This window comes from Suncus etruscus, chromosome 5, assembly GCF_024139225.1.
Source record: "Suncus etruscus isolate mSunEtr1 chromosome 5, mSunEtr1.pri.cur, whole genome shotgun sequence".
NCBI lineage: Eukaryota > Metazoa > Chordata > Mammalia > Eulipotyphla > Soricidae > Suncus > Suncus etruscus.
This window is the reverse complement of record NC_064852.1, coordinates 85,672,806-85,694,886: the sequence shown is the minus strand read 5'-3', so window position 1 is coordinate 85,694,886 and position 22,081 is coordinate 85,672,806. Positions and strand designations below refer to the sequence as shown.

Below are 22,081 nucleotides of genomic sequence, written 5' to 3'. Positions count from 1 at the left end.
TTTTGTTTTGGGGCCACACCTGGTGATGCTCAGGGATTACTCCTGGCTATGTGCTCAGAAATTGCTCCTGGCTTGGGGGACCATATGGGATGCTGGGGATGAAACCCAGGCTATCCTGAGTCAATTGCGTGCAAGGCAAATGCCCTATAGCTACTATTGCTCTGACCCCATGACTCCTGCTTTATACTAAAGTTTGAAGTTGGGAAAAAGTGATGCTTACCATCTTCTATTCCTGATGATTACTTTAGCTTTTAAGGGAGATTTTTTGTTCCATATGAAGTCAAGGGGTGTTTGATCTATTTTATTTTTGAAAAAATGTTATGTATTGTATTATATGTATTGCATTAAATCTTTACAATGCTTTGTGAGTATTGTCATTTAATGATATTAATCCTCCAAATCCATGGGCAGCAAATGTGTTCCCATTTTATTGTGTCTGTTTTATTTCTTGAAGCAATGTTTTGAAGTTTTCTTTGTGTAGGTGTTTCAGCTCTTTAGTTAACTTGATTCCAGGTACTGATTTTTTGAGGTGTAATTGTGAGTTGGATTGTTTTTTAATATCTTTCTTCTTTTTCATATTTACATAAGAATGTCATAGAATTTTGAATTTTAATTTTGTAGTCTGCCATTTTACTATACAAATTTATTTTATCTAAAAGTTTCTTTAATATAATCTTTAGGATCTTTTAAATATAGTAATATGTCAACTTCAGTGAGAGCTTGATTTCTTCATTTCTTTTGTGAGAGCCCTTACTATCTTTTTCTTGCCTAATTCCTATGCCAAGTACTTCCAGTACTATCTGAAATAGAAATTCCAAGAGTGGGAAACTTTACCTTGTAGCAGATGTTGGTTTTTCTTTCATTGAATATATATAATATTTGCTAAGAGCTTGTGGTAAATAGCATTACCTATATTGAGGAATATTTCTTATATTTCCATCTTGTTCAGCAATTTTTTCATGATGAGTGCTGGGATTTGTCACATGCTTTCTCTGCACTTATTTGTTGATTTGATCATATAATTTTTATTATTTCTTTTATTGGTATGGTATAACATATTGATTGACATGCATATATTAAACCATCCTTTCATCCCCAGGATAAATTCTTCTTGATCATTGTATATTACTTTTGTGATAAATTGTTGAATTTTATTTACTTGCATTTTGTTGAGGAACATTGCATCTGTGTTTATCAAAGATATTGAATTATAATTCTCTTGTAGTATCATTGCAGGCTTTTGATATCAGGGTAGTTAGCTTCATAGGAACTATTTGAGAGTGTTTCTGTTTCTTCATTTTCCTGGAAGAGTCTTAAAGGATTATCAGTAGGTCTTCTTTAAAGGTTTGGAAGAATTTAATAGTAAATACATCTGGGACTGTTTTTGAGGGGAAGCCTTTTGATTACCATTTCAATTTTCTTGATAATTATAGTTCTCTTTGAGTTGTATACATCATGGTTGGTTAATTATTGGGAGATTATAGGAGTCCAAGTGTTTATCCTTTTTTTCCCCAGATTCTCTTGTTTTGTGTCAGAAAGATTCTCAAAGTAATTTCTGACTTCTTTGAATTTTTGTAATGTCTGTAGTGATTCACCCCCTTTAATTTCTGATTTGGTTTATTAGAGTTTTCTCTTTCTATGTGAGTCTTGCTAATGGTTTATTGATCTTGTTTATTTTTTTAAGGAACCAACTCTTGCTTTCATTGATCTTTTGGATTATTTTCTGGGTGTCCAGTTAATTAATTTCTGCTCTAAGTTTTATTATTTCCTTCCTCCTGCCTGATTTTGGTTCATTTTGTTAGTGATTTTCCAATTTTTAAGCTATGCCATTAAATTATCTATGTAAGCTCTTTCTTCCTCCTGTTGAATGCATGCAAACCTATAAATTTTCCTCTTAATTTCCAATTCTTCTGTACCCCACAAATTCTGATACTTTATGTCCTCTTTCTCATTTTTTCAATAATTTTTTATTGCCTCTTATTTTCTTCTCTACTCATAGTATACTCAGTAGTGAGCTGTTAAATTTTCTGATGTTAATTCATTTCTTCAATTTTGTTCGTAATTCACTTCTATTTTCAGTCTTTCTTCAAGTCTATTAGCATTTGTTTCAATTATTTTGCTGGCCCTTCTTGGGTGAATATATGTTTAGGAGTGTGATATCTTCCTGAATGTGCATATCCCTTATTTATTTTAGAAATAAACCTCTCTGTCTCATAACCTTGTTAAGCCCAAAGTCTGTTTCTTCTGATATTAATATGGCCACAATATTCTTTAAGTGAATTTTTTTTGCTTGCAGTATTGTATTTCAACCTTTGACTTTGAGTCTGCTTGCTCTGACTATTCAAGTGTGTTTCTTGCAGGCAGCCAAATGTTAGGTTCAATTTCCTGATTTATTTCCATTCTGTGTCTCTTAATTAGTCCATTTATTTCACTGTCATTGAGAGACATGATTGTCATGTAATTTTGTGCCATATTTTTGCAGAAGTTTGGTGTGTTAGTTTGTCTTGCACTGGTAAAGGTTTTTTTTTTTTACATTTATAAAAAAAGAAAAAAAAAGAAAAAATAAGGCCTTCCAGTGCTTACCACAGGCTGTGTTCTTTAACTGACTGTATAGAAAGAGGAGGTACAGTAAATGCTCCCCATATACACCTCAAACCAGGTCCTTTGCCTGGTCTGTATTGTGAATGGGGGGACATAAAAATCAATTATAGTATCATGGCTGATTTATCAATCTTTTAGCTCTTTACCAGTTTACATTATATTCATTCCTTTACTTTTATTTCATGGAGTCTTCAAAAAACATAAAATTTAATACATCTCTTTTCCCCTATTAGCTTATCTATAAATATTTATATAAATTTATATTTTATTTTGATATATCATAATATTAAAAACATCTCTGTAAGAGACCAGAGATATAATACAAGTATTTTGTTATAATACTTACAAATATCTCAACGTGGCTTGATTTCTAACATCATAAACTCCACAGTCTGATGGGAGACCCGAAGGTACTGCCAAACTAGTTGGCTAAGAATTTCTGAGGATGACCACCTGTTCCCCTTGAGAGACCCCCACCAATAAATCTATGTGCAAGGAAAATTATATAAAAATTAATGAGGAAAGTCTATTTTTCTTTTCCTTGAACTAAATTAAAAATGATTGTCTTTCCTTTTAAGATGATAAAGAAGCATATTCTGTAGAATGTTTAACACCTGTCACTTTCTTTTATGTAGTTTCACTCAGCATTTCATTTATTCCGTTAGTTTATTCTGTTGTCTGAAATGAAAAACAGCTGGCTACCCATAGGAATAAGTACGAGATTTATAAAAGGTTTACTTTGTAACTTTTGTAACTACAATTTAAAGAAGGAGCTTTGCAAAGGGTGTTTGAATATGTAATGTAGACTTTGTGAAACACAAGTTGCCCACTGGGTTTTCCTCTTTTAGTCAATGTGTTCATTTTTCACACGCATGTTTTAATCACCATAGGTTCCGTCTGTTGATTTTTAACCATAGTGGTTTCTAATCATACGTCTATGGACCAATGTTGATTCTCAGGTGTAAAATTGGGTAGATCACTGAATTACAGTGGCTCTGACCCTAGATTTATGGAAAAGGCTGAACATGAGGCACAAGAACACCAGACTTTAAGCAGGGCCACATGTGAGGGTTGGTCTTAGGAAGAGAGTGGTCGGCTGGTATCTCTGTTAGGTAGAGTTCATAGTGACATTAGGGTAGACTATTCCTAGTTCTCACAAGAGACTGACTGTGATCAGATCATCTGAATAATTCTGCATACTGTCAGGGAATTGAAACTATGCCTACTGGCTAAGCAAAATTGCACCTGGTTTATTTGGTATGGAAAGTTGCTTGACTAGTTGCTCCACTTTTTGGGAGCAGAGTGAAAAGAAACTCTGCAGAGGCCATTTGCACTCTCCTCAATTTCAACTGATATAAAAGCTGCACATATTTTGGTCCTTAATTTTAAGTCTTAAATCATAATAAGACCTATGTCTTATTTTGTTATTCACTAATAACTTATATATTCACTAATAACTTATAGGTAATAAGTCATATATAACAAGCCATTGTTGTTACATGAGGGGAAGCATCTACCTGCTGTACTTCACTCTAGACCCAGGAAAATTATTTTGACAAAAATATTTATTTATTTATAGTTTCCTGGTAGTAAGTTATCTGCTAGAAGTTTTGGAGTTTATTGCAAATTAAGCAAGTAAAAAACAACCAATACCATCAAAAATAAGTATAAACAAAAACTTCCACAAAAGAGACAAATAGCAAAATGATATAAGAAAAATGCTCTAATCACTTATCATCAGGAAGATGTAAATAAAAACAAAATATCACTTCAGAGCAGCGAGATTGGCACAAAATACAGAGATCAGAATGAATATTGTGCTTGATAGAGCTAACCCTTTATCAGATGACCGATGGAAAATTTTTCTCTCAGTTTTTGTGTTACCTTTTTATTCTGGTCATTATTTCATTTGCAATGTAATTTTACCCTTTTGCTTTTTCTTTGTATCATTTCTTTATTTTTCTGTTGTTTCTTATTTATTATAATTTAATATACTTATGTAATGCCTAAGTTATATTTTTTTACTTTGTTTAAACTATTTATCCAATAGTTGACATAGTAGACTGTGATTCATTTGTTTTCAGATAAGTGAGAGCAAATTCAATTTAAAAAGAATAAAAAAAGAGAAGAGAATAAAGAAAAAAAAACAAAAAAAGAAGTTCAGTGACAGGAAAATTTGAGAAAATGATTGTATCGCCAATGACATCATTAAATAACTGGCACAATGTTTAGCAAACTTATTGCTAGTGACCATTCTGTTATTTCATTAGACTCTAAATATGAAGTGACCAAAGCTACACATTTGTATCTAAATTGGGGTGTACCTATGGGAATGACAGTATTAAACAAAGTTGTTGCGATTGTGGAGTACAGGGATTCAAAGGACTTTTACTGATACTGTGACTTTTATGTTTTGGGGACGTTTTGAGCTGCAGGTCTCCCAGAAGTATGAAAAAGAGCAGGTAGGGTGTGTGTGTGTGTGTGTGTGTGTGTGTGTGTGTGTGTGTGTGTGTGTGTGGAAAAGTGGATTCACTCACTTCAAAAAACCCTCATGATGTCAGCTCAAATATTGATATAAATGGAATTTGGTCAGATTGGTGTCTCTGCAAAGATGCATAGAAGAGTGGTGAAGCAGGGCTATAGGCAAAGTGGTGATAGGAATGATGGATTCAGCAGGTGTGGCTTCAGCAAGGTGGGGGTTGAATCTCTCTTTCCTCCTGAGACTTCCAGCTTTCAGCTACATGGCTGGTATACTCATGATTTTTTTCAGTTTGGTTTATATCTTTTTTGAGAACAGAGTGAGCCTATGAAAATGACCTGGGATGGACATGGTGACTGTGTTTCTTAATTGTATTTTTAAGTTTAATTGATTTATTTTTTAGTGGTTGCTATAAGAACAAATGTATTACAATTTATTTAAATATAGTACTTTATCATTTCAAGTAAATAATAGGAACTTCTTTTTAATAAAGTAATTTAAAAATTAATCTTGTGTTACTGTGTTCATATATACACTTACTAATTAATATATTCCGGGGCTATACAGTACAGAATGTAGGGTGCATGCATTGCATGTAGCTGACCTGGCTTTGATCCCCGGCACCCCATATGGTTCCCTGAGCCTTGCCAGGAGTAAGAGTATGTGAACACAGCTGGCTATGGTTTCAGTACAAACAAACAATGTATAATGTTTTCTGTTTTACTTTAAGCATATCACATATATGGAAATGGAAGAAAAATAAAAAATTCAGTAGCTATTTTAAATCATGCATGTATAACTTCTCTTGTACTCTTTTCTATCAGGGATTTTTAAATTGATATCAGTACTTCTTACCACCAGGATATTTCACCCCCCCAAAAAAATACCCATTTATCTTTCATATAGTTTATTTTAGCTGGCAAAGACTTTCGTTAATTCTTTTAACATTCCATCAAAAACATTAAGTAATAATGTTTTTGCTTCTTTTCTTTCCACATTAAGAAAATAATGTTGGCTTCAAATTATGTTATATTCTCAGTTGCTTTTTTTGAGAAGTGGGGCCCGTATCTGGAACTGCTTGGATTTAGATTTCTTTGGTGAGGTTGATTCTTGAGAGGGTAAAGAGTTTATAAAAACCCATCTATGAGCCACTTGGGGTTGGGGTGAGAAATTGCTCCTTTATTTTAGGTGGGAATGAGACATTTGTAACGTGTCTTAGTCAATCAGTTTAAGGGAAATTAGAATTCGAGCTCTGTGTGTTTATACTGGGTGTGTGCTCCATGTGTTTAGCTTCATTCGGGTAGTACTCAAGTCTGTGTTCAAGCACCTAATGGTGCTTGACTCTAGCTGGGCTTTCTTAATGAAAAATAAATTCATAGTTTATTGAATGATCTCTCCAGTTCCCTGATTGTCAAAATTAATCAAATGTTTATTTGTGCTAATAATATCATGAAAACTTGTATTAGGTAGTCTTAATGTTAGTAGTACTTTCTGTATTTTGTAATTTTAAGATGAAAACATTACTTCACATTAATGGAAATAACTGAAACTGAGATAGGTTGTATATCCAATAAATAAAATTTTAGAATTTAAATCTAACTTGATGTGACTTCTGAGCCCAAAATATGTTCATCAAAGTAGAATTATTGATAGGCACTGTTAGTAGAAGAGAAATAACTAATGTATAAGTATTAATTACATTTCTAAATTATTAGCCAAAATTATAATTATGAGTTTTGATGGATGTTTTTCACATTTCAATATACACCATATTTAAAATTCACATCTCAGCCATGCATTATGCAAATAAAACATTATATGCCTGTTGATAAGACACTTTTAGTAAATCTAAGACTGTTATATATTGGTGCAGTCCCTCATGGATTTTGTCTATTTTTACATCAGTCTATGTAGGTCTATATCAATCTTGATTAGGACATCTCCTTGCAACATCATGTCAACCATGAATCCCTCTTAACAAAATAAATTATTTGGTTTGACTTTGGGCCACACACAGCAATACTGAGTGTTAGGGTTATATAGAAACCATATAGGATGCTGGGGATCTAACCCTGGTCAGCCATATGCAAGGCAAACACCCTACCTGATGTGCAATTGCTCTAGCCCTACAAAATAATTTTTATGAGAAAGAAAACAATAAATTAATTTTAATCTTCAAAAATGTCTTTAACACTATAAAATGACTACTTTTCATATGACATTAGTAAAACTATGAAAATTAATACAGTCCTGTTCTTTCAGTGAAATCATTAATGCATATGATCATAAAATAATAATCACAGAATACACATAGAAAGATGAGTAGCACAGATCAAACTCCTTTAATAGTAGCAGCAGATTGTAAAATGGCAAATAAAGTTGTTAAAATTAAGGAAGTCCATTACTAAGGATGTAGGTCACAAAGGCACTTCTTTTAACTTAACCTCCTAAACAGAATGCTTTTATCAGCATTTACAGCATATGTTTTCCAAGATTATGTCTTGGTTAGTTAAATGTTTCTAGGCAAGATTTTAATTGAAAAATACCTAAACTAATCTTGAAAAATAGACTCACACACAAAAATGAAACATGATTTTATATTTAAACCAAGAATATAATGACTAATAGTTCTGTGGATTGATAATGAAATAATTTAAAATCATCCATGATTTAGTCAGTGAAGAAAAATTACAATAGAAAATAGTCAATTGTGAATTTTGAAAGTAAATGCAAATTTAGCATAAAATAATAGTTCAGTTGGTTTTAAGGACATTCCTCCATCCTAAAGAGAGTTAAGAGATGTTAAAAAAGATAAACTGTTGTACATAATATAGAGAGTCTTTGATTAACAGGTGAATGTGGTTTGAAATTGTGGGGTTGGAATTGAGCAGTCAGGTTAGATGGATTTGAGCACCCTCTGATCTGTCTCTTACAACTGTAATTGCATACTATGCATATTGCATAATGCTTCTACATATAGTTTCAACATCCAGAAATAAAGAGAATACAGTGGGGAAATCTAATAACCCCCTAACTCAGTGACAAAGCTCCTTTTTATTGGCAGTACAGACCATAATGATTCTCATTTCATATAAAGAACATTCCAGTCCTTCAGACTATAAAAAGTATTTCAGGCCTTTTCATGAGACTAGGCTTTTAAGAATATCCAACAGTATATTTGAATCAAATCAATTAAGTTATTTCATCTCCTTGATGAAAGATTTGACAATAGGATTGCCAATAATAGAATATTATCTGGTTCTCTTATAAGTTAAAGACATAAAATTTATTAGATTATCGTAATATTTTCTGATTAAATTATTATTGATCACTATGAAACCCATAATTAATTATGTATATTTAATGGTATTATTTGTGAACTAAAATAATATTGATTGAAATACCTATGGTTCAAAAATTGTTAAGGACCAAAGAAGATAACCATAAACAATTTCAACTGTGAGTCTTGCTCTTAGGAATTATACATTAGTAGAGTTATCTATAAAATCTATAAAAATATGCAAATTCTTAGTGGTAAGTGAAAAGAATAATTACTAAGTGAGAGTTCTAATATTTTTAAATAAGAGCATCCAGAGAAGGATTCTAAAGTAGTTACTCTGAACTGAGTTTGAAGTAGAAATATTTGAGTTCAGACATAGTCAGAGATAGACATTCAAACAGAGGATGCAGCAGGGAAACTGGAGGAGGTGTAAGTTTTGGTATTTTTGAGTAGTAACTTAAGGTCAAGCTGATGGGAAGTGAAGAGTAAAAAATATGGAGCATTGCTCTCTGAAATATAGTTAACTGAACTGGAAAGTGGAGATGATAACACTTCTCTATGTGGTATTAAAAGCATGTCTACTGTGTGCCAGTTCCTATTCTGCAATCTCTTATTCAATTTATATAGAATGACTTGACTCATGTTCAATATGTGATTTTTAAAAATTATTATGCTGTTTTATTCTTAACTGTTTGTAAGATATTTTCATATATTTTATATAATGTATTTCTTAGATATGTGAAACAGTATTGCTTTGTTTGGTTAGAATTTTATGTTACCTGATCATTTTCCAGTGAATGTTCCATTATCTCTTTATGACTGGCCTTGAATTATGGAGGCAATTTTGTTGAGGATGGTTGTAAAACACTGAATGCAGCTGCTCAGATGCTGAAAGTACAACTTCTTTGTTGGAAGTTGTTACCTAGGAATATTCTTCCTGTAAATTTTGTAAAATGATATGTGCATAATTATTTGAAGGATTGCCATGTACCCAAATTCTGTATGAAACACTTATTTCCTAAATTCATATCTTTGTAGCACTTATTACTTTTCACTCAGTCATATTAACATGGGATCATAATAGCTTAGAAAAAGAATGTACATTAGAGATTATCTAGTCTATTAATTTCACATTTCACAAACTATACTGAAGAAAATTTCACTAGATAATAACAAGCATTGTAAATATAGACTATTAAAAACAGGATTAAAAATAAGAGTGTTTTCCTGTTGGAATTTCCAGTTTTAATGCACTAATATATATGAAAAAAAACCAAGTTAATATTATAACTTTTAGCTTGTACAAACATATTTATTCAAATATCTTATCCTGGTTAATAATCCACGACATTGTTTTTAATATCTCCTTTACTAGAATTTCAATGATCACAGTTTAGAAATAATGGTTACCACTTTTAATATTTATTTTCTCAAAAATTATTAATGTGCGGTTAATTTTAGTATGAATAATTTTAGTAATGGAGGTCTCCTAACCATGTGAATTCAGATTGTCCCTTCTAATTAATATGCTCATTACTTTAATTCAGCTTCCTCTAATTATAATAATCAACAGATACAAAATGTTTATTACCAAAACTTTAAAAAATACTATTTTTCTTTTGTAATAAACCTATAAAGTTTTCAGTGTTAATGTTTATTTTTTTCTAATATTTTTAGAAGATTATACATTAGACTTTAGTAATGTATCACTTTTGTAGTATATATGTACAGATATTATATCAGGGTACATGGAAATCAAATATCTTGCTCAGGGAGTTAGCAATTTACAGGAGCAGAATTTAAATATAGGACCATTGGCTCTATAGTCCAGGTTCTAGTCTAGTGTCTTCTGCATTTTTTTCGCAGTGCAATTTAGAGCAATTAAAACACTATAGTTTAAATTGCTATTCTGTGTCTTTTGTGTATATCATGCCCAAGCATTTCTTCAGATGATATTATTGCACCTTCTTTGAGTCTTTCTTTTAATTATAACAATTCCTTTCATTCTTCTTCATAATGAGTATCAGCTCTCTAGCAGTCCAATTCCACAAATATTTTCTTTGTGATATTTTTAAATTAACAATTCAGCACAAACTATTGAGTATGAGCTAGATTTAAAAAGGGATATATAGAGAGTGATAGTACAGTGGATCGCAAGATCACATCTAGTATTTGGGGAACCATTTATGGTGCAGGAATATAACTAACCTTGGTTGGTTGCATGTAAGGAAAGTACCTTTCTTACTGCACAATATCTTTGGTCTTGATCTCAGAATTCAACCAGTAATTAAGTTGGTTGTACAATTGAGGAATTAGTCTCCAATTCATGGCCCTTTCCCTATATCTTAACCTATATTTCTCATGTTCCATGTAACCTAGTAAGAAAATATAATTGAAAATGATTCTGTTCTAAAGGAGAGGGCTCATTAGCACATAAGATTGTGGGTTTCCCTTTATTTTATCTTATTTTACATTTTGAGACAGCACGCCCAGTGCTGCTCAGGGGACCACATACAGTGCGAGATAAAATTTACGTTATCCATTGTACTATTCCCCTAGTCTGGGTTTTACCTTTGAAGAATGCAAAACAGACTGCTGACAGGGTAAAGGTAATCAAAAGGTTATTTAGACAGATTGATTTTTGGGCTATGATTGAACATTGTACCTCACAACATGCATGACAAGTGCTCTCTTCTGATGAAACATGGCTCCATCACCATGATATAGATAATTATAGTGTACTTCTTTTGTGTCTATTTTCTTTCAAGATATATTTTTACTCAGGTATTCAAAATCAGTCAACATATGGCCAATTGGTTCAACACATTGCTAACAGAACAAAACACTGCCAAAAGAAAAATATTAAATGATGAAATGATGACAGATATGAATCTTAATAAGACAAAATAAAATGATTTATAGCCATAAATTAAAGAATGAATATTTTAAAAGACAGCCTTTTATATATGTTATTAAAAGAATTAAAAAAGTCATTTATTTTTTTATACCTGGGAGAGTGAGCAGTTCCAGCAGAGCTGAGGGTACCATGTGACAAACAAACATCTAAAATCTTGGAGTTATAACTTGAGATTCCAGCATGCAAAGCTGCACACTATCCTTTTGAGCTTCCTCTCCAGCCCCAATTTTGTATTTTTTCGACCATGAATTGTTGCCACATAGTGAAAGCCAATTTAGAAAGTGTATCCGCTAGAAAGTTAAGTGTCTAGGGCAGAATCACTGTAAAAGTTCTGAAGGTAACAAGTAGTGATAAATTTAATATCCTCATATGGGATGGATATTAAAGTAATAATTTGAAAGCCATATTCAGAAATCAGGCTTTCTTTGACTAGAAAGAAATTAAAAGAAAGTAAAGACTTCAAATGAATACTGCTTTTATTGCAAAAGAATAGAGAGATAGCTCTTCCCTTGAGAGATGTTCCCCAACTGTAGAAGGGATTGTATGGAACAAAGAGGTCTTAATAATAATGAGACATAATTGGCTCTTACAGCTGACCTTTCCCATAAAATACTCTAAGGACTTACTGCACAATGAATATTATACCAATCTGAAATAGTAAAGAGGATTGTTAGGCATAGAATGTATTTCAGATATTGGCAGGACCCATAAACTGTGACAGGGAGTTTTAAAGGCTATCCAGGGATTGCAAAGCAAATGTCTTTAGTATTGTGTTGGTAAAATAAATGTGTAAAGCTGGCATGCTTGCAAGATCATTGGAAGCAGTCAGGCTTGAGTGACTTGTGAGGATTTTAAAATATAAGCTGTTTAAATTGGGAAGGAGAGGAGAGATAGTACAATGTAAGGTGCTTGCTTTGCACATGGCTTATCCAGAATCAATCCCCAGCACCCCATATAGTCTCCTGAGCATTACCAGGACTGATCCTTGAGTGTAGAGCCAGAAATAAGCCTTGGACTCTACTAGGTGTGGTTCAAAAAGAAACAAAAATTGTTTCTACAGAATTAAATAGGCTGTAAATAGGCTTTTTTTCCTATGCTCACAAAAACGTTTTGCCAGTAAGATTATCAATATGATCTGTTCCAATTTCCAAACTCTGCATAGTTGTGGTTTTTTTTTTTTGCTTTGTTTTGTTTTGCTTTGTTTATTTTTTACAGAGTATAACAATTTAAAAAAATATCTCCTGGGCATAATAAATTATCAAAGTTCTATTCAGGTGGTATTCTTCAAGTCAGACAATATTTGTCATCTGCAAGAGGTATTTAGGTTCATATTTGATCTCCAAATTTGGGAACAAGTTCCTTTTTACAAAGTAAATAAGAGAGGTATGATAAAGACAAGCAAAGTGGAATCTGGTCTTTTTCCTTTTTTTATTCACCCTAGAATATGCTTTTCTTATGGCTATTTGGAAAATAATTTTCCCAAGAGAATAGTTTTGAGTAAAATACAATAAATGTAGAATGTGACACATTAACTGAGTTGACAAAAAGCAAGAGAGAGACATGAAAACAGAGAGAGAGAGAGAGAGAGAGAGAGAGAGAGAGAGAGAGAGAGAGAGAGAGAGAGAGAAGCAACAACTAGTTAATGTCAGGCCAAATATGCTGCTGAAAATAAAATGTTTAGAAGCGAACAAATTAGTCAATTGCATTATCCCTAGAAATAGAATGTTTTACGCTATCTTCTGAAAGTCTAAAATTGTTTGAATTTGGGGAAGTATAGACTGAATACTATGCTTCATACCATCACAGTGCTAATTGATGCATCAAAAGAGGGTGAAATACTTGCTTCTTTTTGTTACAACAGTACCTAGAAAGCAAAACTACTTTTATTCAGTATAAAGAAAACTCAATATTTTATGGAAATTTAGCTGTATTTTAAGAGAAGGGAAAAGAAGGCAGGGAAGCTCCCAGACTATGGAGAGGTCTCTAGAGAAAGGCAGAAACTTTTCTGCTTATCTGCCATTTTAATAATAGGGGTTGGTTAGTGGGTGAGTGTGGGATTACGAGATTGATCCATTTCTGCCTCACTCAGTATATGCCTTGTTACTCATTGGTTGGAATCAGCATTGAATGTAGCACCTTGAATTGCTGTTGAGACCAGCTGGTCCCACTTTCTAAGTGTGACAATTTCCCTCAGATTAAATACTCAGAAAGGAAGTAGGCCTCTTACCTTTCTGGGTCTCCTGGGAGCTGTGGCTTGGAGCTTGGATACTTTAAATGTTTATACATTGATGAAAATACTTTTTCCAAGGGTCTATAAAAACATTACTTTGTTTTTATATATTACTATTTTATTGTGTTTTTGTTGTTTTTAAGCTAGAAGTAATCTAGGTGTGGCATTTGTATATTAATAAGATTCAAAGTTTCCTTTACTTTTTTTGAAAATTTATTTGGTATTTTCCAACGTTTTGATTTCATGATATTTAAGTTTTTCGATGTTTAGACATTTTTCTTGGGTGAAACACAAGTTTCTATTTTTGCTCCTTGATCCATTTAGACAGTTGGAACACCAGTGGCACTGTTCACTGCTTTCTGGGCAGCCTCTTTCAATTGGTGGGCTTGTTGTACAGCTACAGGATTATCAACTTCAGAACGGAGAGACTCTAGAGACTGAAGCATATGGAAAAGATCTGAATTGTTGATTTCCTATAACATGCCAATGATTTTACCAGCAAGGGTAGGGTGCATGGTCTGAATGAGAGTTAAGAGCCTTTCACCCAACATGTGCTTTTGCTCTTGATGGGGGCAGATGCCAACATGGAAGCAGTCAAAGGCTCTTAACTTTGTACATGGACAGCAGGGTGTTGCATGGTGACCTGTGGCTGCGCTTTGAGATGCTGTTGAGTGTTGTGCGTGTAGACAGTGTACTTCTGATTAGAGACGGTGAGGACACTAGGAGTGGCAGTGGCAGCCATGGTGACAGGACATGGGTTCATGGTCTGTGTTGACATGTTAGCAACACGTTTCGTGGACATGACTTGTGGAACCTGAGAAGAAGCTGGTCTCATAGTACTAAATGGTGATCTAGGAGCGACTGGGTGGATAGCACCGGCATGTCCTGAAATAGATGAGGACTGGCACTCTGAGCAGTCCAGCATGGAATTGGTCTTAGTTGAGCTATTTGGCTAGGAGGATAGTACAAGCAGCTCAGTTCTGAGTCTGTGGAATAGCTGTTATGAAGTAACCTGAAGGAGGAGCTGGCTGGTAACGGTTGATGACAGGATTGGGCACTGCTCGCACATATGCCATTCTCTGCATGTACTGGTTAATAAGGTGGGCCTGGCGCTCTTCTTTGCACTGAGTTAAAGCTACATACAATGGGTTGGTGGTCACAATCCTACCATTCATTTCTGTGACTGCTTTAGTGGTTTCTTCTGGGGAGGAGAAACAAACAAAAACAAACCCTTTGCTGCAACCGTCCTCCATCATAACCTTTGCACTAGTGATTGTACCAAAGGAGAAAATCTTCCCAAAGACGTTCATCATCAATGTCATCATCAAGATTTTTCACATAAAGGTTAACACCCTGGTAACTGGTGATCCGGTCTTGCTTTATCTATTCAAATTTGCACTTTAGTGCTGTCTGCCATTCTACTTTTTTTCTGAGCTCGACCAACATAAATCTGTTTGCCATTGAGCTTCTTTCCATTAATCTCATCCACAATCTTCTGAGCATTTCCATGCCTTTTGAAGCTTACAAAACCAAAACCTTTGAATTTTCCACTTTCATCCATCATTACTTTCACACTTAATGCAGGTCCAAACCTGCCAAAGAGATTCTTTTTTTTTTTTTTTTTTTTTTTTTTTTTTTTTTTGTGGTTTTTGGGTCACACCCGGCAGTGCTCAGGGGTTACTCCTGGCTCCATGCTCAGAAATTGCTCCTGGCAGGCACGGGGGACCATATGGGACGCTGGGATTCGAACCGATGACCTCTTGCATGAAAGGCAAACGCCTTACCTCCATGCTATCTCTCCAGCCCCTGCCAAAGAGATTCTTAAGGTGCTTCTCATCCAGGTCTTCTCCAAAATTCTTGATGTAAACATTATTTAACTCTTTTTCCCTTGCTCTAAGTCTTCTGAGACTTAAACCGTTCAGCAAATGCTTTGCGATTGTTCAGTAGAATCACATTCATTTTCTCAGTAGCTCATTCTGCTACTTCCTGTGTCTCAAAATGTACAAAATAGAATACTATATAGCTGTTAGGAAAAATTAAGTCATGAAAATTTCTTATACATGGGTGGATATGGAGATTAATATGCTGAGTGAAATGAGTCAAAAGGAGAGGAATAGTCATAGAATGATCTCATTCATTTGTAGGATACAAGAAAAATAAAAGGTAATATGGTAATACTATGTAGAGACAGTAAAAATGAGAATCAAGAGGATCAATCCATTGTAGGAAGCTTACCACAAAGTTTGGTGAATGCAGTTTGAGTAGTGAAAGGTCAACTGTGACAGTGAGAGTTGACACTGATCACACTAGACAAGAACTAGATGCTGAAAGGGGAAAAAGATATATATGTGGTACCCCTTCATTAGCAACAGTGCAAAGCATAGTGTCAATAAAGAGAATTATTTTTTTAAATTACTTCTTTAAGCACCGTAGTTACAAAATCATTCACAGTTGAGTTTCAGACATAGAATGTACACCATCCTTCATCAGTGTACATATCCTGCCACCAGTGTCCCCAGTTTCTCTCCCACACACCTACCCCTGGCCTGCTTCTAGGCAGGCATTTTATTTCTCTCTGTCTCTCTCTCCTTTTTTTGACACTATGGACTATTTATTAGCCTTGCTGCATTCATCACTTTTTGTGGCAAGCTTCCTATAATGGATTGCTCCTCCTTATACTCGTCTTTTAAGGTGTGTAAGAGGTGTGTACCAAATATTTTAATGTGGATAAGAAATGGAAAGATGTAAAACATTATTTAACACTTGCCCCATACCCCATATTTGAAATAGTTATTCATTTGGTCCTCAAATTGGAGAGATTGGGTCCAGTAATTAAAGTTTTAATTGACTTGCCACATCTAGAGAAACAGGGAAAACGAATATGGATATATCTATAGAGGAGATAAAAAAAATTGGGGGTGTTCTATTTATGACTGAAATCCAATTATTATCATGCTTGTAATCATGATGCTTAGAAAAAGATTTTATTAAAAAATTGGTAGACATAATAATTAGAGACTATTGGAGGTATCTTTATATTTTAGAGGTGGGATTCTTTTCAGTAAGATAATTCTCCACAAGCAAGATCACATTTAAATAATTGACAACCTAAGTATCTTGAGCCATAGCACACATTAAATTGGTATGGTTGATTTTATTTTGTATTTTAGCTGGAAGTTTTATTCTCCCTTCATGGAACTACAATTTTGTTTCTGAAAATTTAATTTAATTAAATTAATTAATTAATTAATTTGTGTTTAAATCAGTACTCCGCAAATAGTGGGCGCCCTGGGGGGCCTGAGGCTCTGTAAAGGGGGGACGCATTTGACCTCGGCAAACACTGTCATAACAAGCTAAGCCCCGTGTTTATGTCTCTGTATGTCTCTGTAGCTTAGAGTTGCTGTGTCCTGTGTCAAACTTCGCTTCGAAAAGCTATGCATTGCAAAATGTGCTCATTGTAGCCATTAATCCAGACATCACCTCTGATTAAAAATTCAGCTCAAATTATTTTATATATGTTTGTTTTTCAGGTTAAAGTTTTTCTTAATAAAGATACTATTTACAGTTGCACAGGCGTGCAAAAAATGTTTTCTTATTCCTAGAGGTGGCATGACAGAAAATAATTAAGAAGCACTGACTTAAATGAAGAAACATTTCCCTCAAATAAGCCTGGGCATGCATTATCATGGTTAGATAAATGATTCATATTTTAATTTATTAGAGTCAGAGTTTATTTTTATAGTTATAAAAGTAGTTGTTATTTGATATGACTGAGATTTCAAAGCTTCTTATTATAAGAACTCTTGAAATAGCCCCAATTCTTACAGATCATTCCAACTTTACTTAACGTGGTTTTAATATCATGCTAGTTAGCCACATTCAAACAAAACAGATAAAATTCCGAATGCAATTAGCTCTGTCCAAACATAATATCCAAGTAAAATGCACTTAGTTAATGTATAATATATGAAGATAATAAAACTTTAAACAAATATAATAAAATTAAATTGCTTTACTAACAATATTTTTTGCTAAAATGTGGATTGTAGATTCTGGTTGCACCTAGTCCAGGCACTTATGATCCTGTGTTCCATGCCTATTGTTGACTCAGTTTCCACAGTTTTTTCCCCTAAAATATTTAAATTATTTTGAGATACACATAACAGCATCAATTTGTACCTGTTAGTTTGAGAAAAGCAGGCACCCAATACTTTAATTGTGTAAATTGTAAATAAATTGTAAATTGCTCAATACTTCACAACTGTAAATAGTATATATAGTAGCATATAAATAAATTATATTTAATGAATATAATATATCTATATATTTCATTTCTGGAATAATCATAAATATGCTTTTGAAGAATATTTGTTTTAATATAGAATTTTTTCACCTGAATAAATCTGTTACAATGGTTGTCAGTTTCCCCACTGCAGAAGTTGTTAATATTTTTCCTTTAAAACAGTTTTCTCTTTTTCAGACAGGGGTCTCATGAAAAGTATTCAAGGTATTCTTTGGTCACCCAGAATTCATGGGCAGTAGGAAGTTGCTGGTTGTTATTTTATTGATAGATCAGTATGTAGCTGAAGGTCAAGGCTTAAGTGTTCTAAACCCACATTGAGTGTTCAAATTTGAGGGAGATTTTTCCAGGAAACCATTCCTGAATTTCTGGAGGTGGAAGCATAACACCTTAAAGTTACCCATTGTTTTTCTCCTTAAGAAAAAATAGACTACAACTTCAGTTGGTACTACAATATTCTGGGGATTAAGTTTTTTATTTCTAATTTGTAATGCTTCCAAAAATGAAGGGTTATACATTTAACAATTTTAATATCTTTTCTACACTATTTTTAACATCAAAATTTTTTATGCTTAGCCTTGAAAAAACAAAATTACTGAACATTTATCAAATACAGAAGTGAAAATCAATGTAGGGGCCGGGAAGGTGGCACTAGAGGTAAAGTGTCTGCCTTGCAAGTGCTAGAATAGGATGGACCACGGTTCGATCCCCTGGCGTCCCATATGGTCCCCCCAAGCCAGGGGCGATTTCTGAGCACATAGCCAGGAGTAACCCCTGAGCGTCAAACGGGTGTGGCCCAAAAACCAAATAAATAAATAAATAAAATCAATGTAATATTAAATAGGATTAAATTAAAAATAAAAGGCAATATAGAATTTGAAAACAACAACAGCAACAATAAAAAAATGGGGCATGGAGGACGGAGAGATAGCACAGCAGTAGGGTTTTTGTCTTGCACACAGCTGACCCAGGACGGATGCTAGTTTGAATTTCAACATCCCATATGATCCCCTGAGCTTGCCAGTAGTTATTTCTGAGAGCAGAGCCATGAGTAAACCCTGAGGGCTGCCAGGTATGGCCCTCAAACAAAACAAAACAACAAATGAAAAATTTAAAGACAACAGAAGATAAGCTTTCACTTAATTTCATTTTTATCTACCAAAATAAGCAAAAAAAAATAAATAAAATAAAAAGCAACATATTACTACCAAAGATGTTCCATTACAAATGACAATTCTCTATGAAAATTTGCTTGAAAGAATGTCTTTCTCTTCATTTGGGTATTCTGAAATAGAAACTAAGAAAGCCTACAGTTATCCTTGGCCAGGCCTGTGGCTAAGTCTTTTAGAATCCTGCATGATGATTCAATATGAGTGGTCATCAGTGAAATCACAGGTTTTGAAAACATGCATTCTACTTCTCACAGATATATCCACATGCAATGCAGAAATCCAATTGAAATTGATCTTGTGGTACCTGCGGTATAAGGAAGACTTTGATTTTTTACATTACTATGAAATTCTATTATAAAAATAGTATTATTCTGAATTTTAGCTGCATTATATGAATTGTTGGGGATCAGCCTCAGAAATGCTTGGGGTTTACTTTTGATACTGCACTCAGGAATCATCCAGGTAGCTCTGGGAAACATATGAGATGTTGGGGATCAAATGTGGATCAGCTCAGTGCAAGGCAAATGCTTTACCTACTGTGCTATCTCTCCACCCCTACTATAATTATTTCTGTTATTTAGCAATAATCTCAGCACATTAAAATTTTTTAGAATAAAAACATGCAATTTCTTTAAGCACCCCTATATCTCTATCAGATTTGACTAGAGTACCATATATATAGAAAAACTTGAATTTAAGTGAGCCTACAAAGAAATACTCTTAGGTAGTTTTAAAAAACATGTTAAGTACACAAGTTCCTTTAGCACTGCTGATAACTAGATATATTTTAAACAGCTTAAAATTTTATGTTAAAGTAAATAAAGAAAACTAATACTGTGTGCTAAAGTATTAAACATGTGAAGACAAAGTTGTGCTAGCCTTGACCTCTGAGGCCATCCAATCACAACCACTTTACTTAGAGCAGCAAAAATAATTAAAGAAGAAATAAACTTTTAAAACTACTAGAGAGTCAGAAATTAGTATCATTAAAACTAGATGTCTTTCTTTTTTGGGCAATGCTCAGGGGTTACTCCTAGCTCTACACTCAGAAATCACTCTTGGCAGGCTCGGAGGATCATATGGGATTCCGGAATTCCAACCACTGTCCTTCTGCATGCAAGGCAAATGCCCTAACTCCATGTTATCTCTCCGGCCCCTAGATGTCTTTCTCCATTTGATTAGTAATTAAAAAGTTAAGCTAATTCTGATTTTTACTTTACTTTTTTCAAGATAGTCTGGGGACAGAGATTGTTCAGTGGGATAAATTCTTGTTTCCAACTAGGAGACCTGGATTCAGTCTGTGGCATTACATGGTCCCCTGAGTGGTGAGTTGGGAGTTTCTGAAAGTTTTTCAGTACCTCTAGTGGACCCCAAAGTGAAAATACAGAAATCTAGGGCATCTTAGACTTGATACTGTTACCTCCTTTCTAAAATAATGTTGAAATTCCTGTCAGAATATAGAAAATACTATATTTCTTTTATTCCTCTTGTTAGGGGTATTATTTTTTATAATTTTGTGGATATTTGGCTAATAAAAGCAGTTGTCATAGATATCCCTTTATGTTAAACTATATATCTAAAATGTTATGTAATCCACACATTTTAGGATAAATTTAAAATGTATTAATCTTCTATAATATTAAGTACAATCAAATATTTTATTTGACTTTTTTTTTGGCTTTTAGATCATACCTGGCAGTGTTCAGGGATTATTCCTGGCTCTGTTCTCAGAAGTTAATCTTGGCAGGCTAGGGAGACCATATGGGATAACATGGATTGAATCTTGGTTGGCCGCGTGCAAGGAAAACATCCTATTTACTATGCTATCTTTTTTAGCCCCAGTGTATTTAACTTTTTAAAAATTTATTTTCGTAGATAAAGAGATATGCTTTTTTACAAGATTAGGTATTTTGGATAACAATTTAAGTATTTTTAACTTATATTTTACTGTTCTACCTATTACCAGAGAACCAGTATCTATTTTATTATTATTAAAATTGTAATCAAAATGTGTTTTCCTGCAATGCTCTAGGAAAAAAAAAGATACTCATTTTCTCAAATATAAAGCTATCAGAAGCAATAAAATGCTTTTTGTTGATTTTGGGATAGCTGTTTACTGAGATAGTCTTTTTACATCTGACTTGTGAAAGCCTTCTTAAAAACATTATCCTCTTCCCAAATCCCTTTTAGAGAAGAGATGGCTATTTTTGCAAAAGCTCTAAAGAGTGGTGTTTATTTTACAATGTCTCAGAATGTAAAATAAACCTAAATTCAAGAAATTTCTTGTTCAGCAAGGTTTTTATTTAATCACTGTGTAGAAGGAAGTAGTATAAGTAGGTGAACTAAATTAAATATATTCTTAAAATGTATAAAAATAATTCTGGGCTATTGCTGTATTTTTTAACCAGGACAAGTCTAATTGTTTTAAATTTATTTTGTTAATGAACATCTACCTAATCACTAGATCCACTAAATGATAGAAGCTGTGTACTTGTGAATTATAGATAGGTGATTTGGGGATTAACCCACAGTTGATGTAAATTCAATAGAAACATTTAAGATGCAAAAAGGAGACAAGAATACAGTAAGTTTTTGTTTATTTATCTTACTTCAGATTTACTCTCTCAAGTGAGACTTTCTTTAAAAAATTGCATTAATGAACAAGAGCCATATGGCTTGAGATGGAAAACTGCAAGAGTGGCATAAATCCAGCTGTCTGTATTCAGCACATAAGCATGTTTTATTTGCTATTTAATTGTTTCAGTAAAAGAATTTGCTTATGTGCTAAGTATACATAAAATACTTCATTTTCTTTTTATGTGGTTAATAATGGATATTCCATCATCATTATTATTTTACATTTACACAGTACCTTTCCTTTGAATAAGTAATATAATTTACAACCAAATTACAAGACCATTTATGTAAATATTTTGCATGCTTATTTAATAGCCTTGAAACTTGTTATGTGTTCACATTCATAGTCACAAATAATTTGTAGGGGGTCAATTATAATGAAATAGATTCTATTGATCTAATTTTCTGTTTATCCAAGCTGTAGAATTGAGGAATAGAAGCAGAGGGTACTAACTCAGGGAGAAA

General features: G+C 33.3%; 1 non-coding gene and 1 pseudogene across 1 annotated transcript; one reads left to right on the top strand and one right to left on the bottom strand.

Annotated features, from left to right (window-relative positions):
- Nucleotides 1-2,566: 2,566 nt before the first annotated feature.
- LOC126010037 (small nucleolar RNA SNORA51) lies at nucleotides 2,567-2,698 on the top strand. The gene has a single exon (XR_007496177.1). It is a non-coding gene; the product is annotated as a small nucleolar RNA SNORA51 (small nucleolar RNA).
- Nucleotides 2,699-13,827: 11,129 nt separating this feature from the next.
- The window catches only part of LOC126008621 (polyadenylate-binding protein 1-like), a 131,476-nt pseudogene continuing 123,222 nt past the window's right edge, over nucleotides 13,828-22,081 (bottom strand).